A 2,786-nucleotide genomic window follows, 5' to 3' on the forward strand; every position below is an offset into this window, starting at 1 on the left:
CACCCTTCGAGATCCACGACCATCCTCCCACCAGTTCCGAACTCCCGCAGCCGCATCACGTACTACGAACAAGAGATCATCCCCAGCAGCGGCGGCGACGGCTTCTTTTATTTGGCATTTGGCTCGAAAGGGCGGCAGACAATTGTGGATGTGTATGTCTTACAAGATGATATCTGGGCCATGTACTCTTCGGTTGCAAATGAAATCACTGACATTTCATGACGATTTGGTCTCCCTCTCGCTAGTTTGAATGGTGACGGGAAGATCTATAATTTGGTCTCTGTGAGTGAGATTGATAAGTTATTCGTGTTGGATCTTGCGTCCTCGTCTTTGTCGCTAGTTAATCTCCCAGAAGAGGTGTCGCCGCGGCGTGGCAGGCTGTCGCTTGCAGATGATTGTGGGGTTCATCTGACCCATGTGAAGGACCTTCAAATTCGGATCTGGCTCCACAGGATGGATAGTTGTGGTGTTGCCAACTGGTTCCTTGTTAACGCCATTTGTTTGCGCGAGATATGTGGTAATCATGTGATGCCAATTCACGTATTGGTGGACACGGATGATTATTTCTTCGAGGTACTTGCAGTTGGGTTCAATTCTGAGTTTGTTTTCATCGAGACAGATTGCAATGCCCTCTACCTTTTTGATATTAAGCGCAAGGCAGCAAAGAAGGTTTATGAGGTGACCCAAAAGGATAATTACTTGCTTAGTTTCAGCCCCTTTATGATGCTTTGGCCTCCTACATTTCCTGTGATGAAGGAAGAATGCGTTCTGGAAGAATAACCCTGAAATATTTGCCTCTTTTTAATCTGTCTAGCTGTGATATGGTTTACATTCTGCATGATGCTAGCTACTATATATCTTTTTGATGATTGACAATCTGATTGGTAACTGGTCTCATAAAATCCCTTCGATGAATTAAGGACGCGAACCAAAATAATGATCCTGCAAGGTTTACCTTTGCTGATTTATTTAGTACTGTGGACCTGTGGTGATGTGGTCTAGTTACCTATTTGCACTATGGCAATATTTGTACCTGGTTTTATGATGTTTCCCATGTGACCATGCTTATTTCTTGATCCACACACCAGGATAAATCTTTGGTGATGTAATGTACATATATCAGGACAATGAGTATCCAATCCATGTTAGACATTTTATTTTCGTTGGCTGCTATCATTCAGATTTAATATCAAGCAATGTCTAGCGTTTACTTTCTAACACCTCTATATAAGAACTCAAATGTTACCCTCTAACTCGAGCTTTAGACACTCAGATTCTTTGTAGTCAGTCTGCCTCGAGTCTCAAGGACGGTTAAAGTATTGCTATATACTCCCTCCGTCCCATAATATAAAAGCGTTTTTTACACTAGTGTAGTGTAAAAAACGCTCTTATATTATGGGACGTAGGGAGTACATCATAATAGAATAGGATGTCAAACATTGTATTTGATTGGACACGAGTGTACCTTTTTCGTCTACAAAGAGTTGCATATGTTTTCAGCAGTTTATGGCACATCTTAACTTGGTGGGAAAATATTTACTAGTGGCGAAATTTTCTTATATGCTTCTCGAGAATTCTGGCACTTGCAAGTTCTGCAGAAATACCACTGAAAGTTGTGTGATATTCCAACATATTTGTCTTATCTCTTGAAGCTACTGAATTAGTTAAGCTAGCTAATTTCCCCTGCATTTTTATCAGGCAAGTGAAAGTGTCGAACTATGGTATCGAGTGCCATAAGCCCATAACCGTAGGTGTGAGGCTGTGATAGAACCAAATCGACGTTGTCCAACCGTGGCAGCTTGTCTTCTGATTGTAGAGGACACCATTTTGACATATGTAGTGTGTTAGCCTTTACATTCTTGATTTTGGATATACATGTACTAAGCAAGTCCAAAGCACCTCTCACATTTGTGCTGATTTCTGCAATGTACTAGATGTACACAGTACACATGCTCCCAGGCTGTCATGTGGGGCCAGCCCTATAGGCGCAAGGGATCTGCGCGGGCCGGCCCTGCACCTGCTTAAGGATATGTCCTAGTTTAATTATAGTCTTTTTAGATTAGGAGTCTAGGTATTAGTTGGAAAGGTTTAGTTTCGAAGAAGGTTACCCTGCCAACACCCAATTGTAATAGGAGTCTTAGTCTGGTCTTGTAATTAGGCTATATATAGCCAGCCCTTGGATCAATAAACGGAAGCAGAGAATATCCTACAACCTCTCCTCCCTTGCTCCTGCGCCACGGCGCCCCTCCTCACCCCCTTCTCCAACCATAGGCAAGCGAGGGCCTCGCCCTCGTCCTCCTACCAACCACGACTACAACCTGCGCAGCAATCAGCCGGGCCGTGACAACTTGGTATCAGCTTCCTCGTCGATCCCTGCGGCCATGTCTCCGCCGCCGCCGGTGCCCCTACCGCAAACCCTAGCAGACCTCGCGACCAAACAACACGAGGATCATGAGGCCGTGGTCGCCAATTTAAACAGCCTCTCGGAGGAGAACCACACTGCTCAGACAAAGCGCGCCAAGGACCGCACCACCCTCCAGTCCATCGCCGCGACACTCAAAACCCTCCAGGACCAGCTGGCGGACACGTCACAGGAGGAGCGCACGCAGAACCTGGCCCTCCTTCGGCTGCAAGGCAAGGGCACGCCTCAATTGGGTGGTACCAGGCTCCTGCGGTCCCCGGATGCGCCATCCCACACTGGGGCCCCGGCCGATCCAGGGGATAGGGCTCTGCGCCTCTACAAGATTGATTTTCCCCTCTTTAACGGGGCCAGCGATCGACGGCCA

Source organism: Triticum dicoccoides, chromosome 7A (genome assembly GCF_002162155.2).
Source record: "Triticum dicoccoides isolate Atlit2015 ecotype Zavitan chromosome 7A, WEW_v2.0, whole genome shotgun sequence".
NCBI lineage: Eukaryota > Viridiplantae > Streptophyta > Magnoliopsida > Poales > Poaceae > Triticum > Triticum dicoccoides.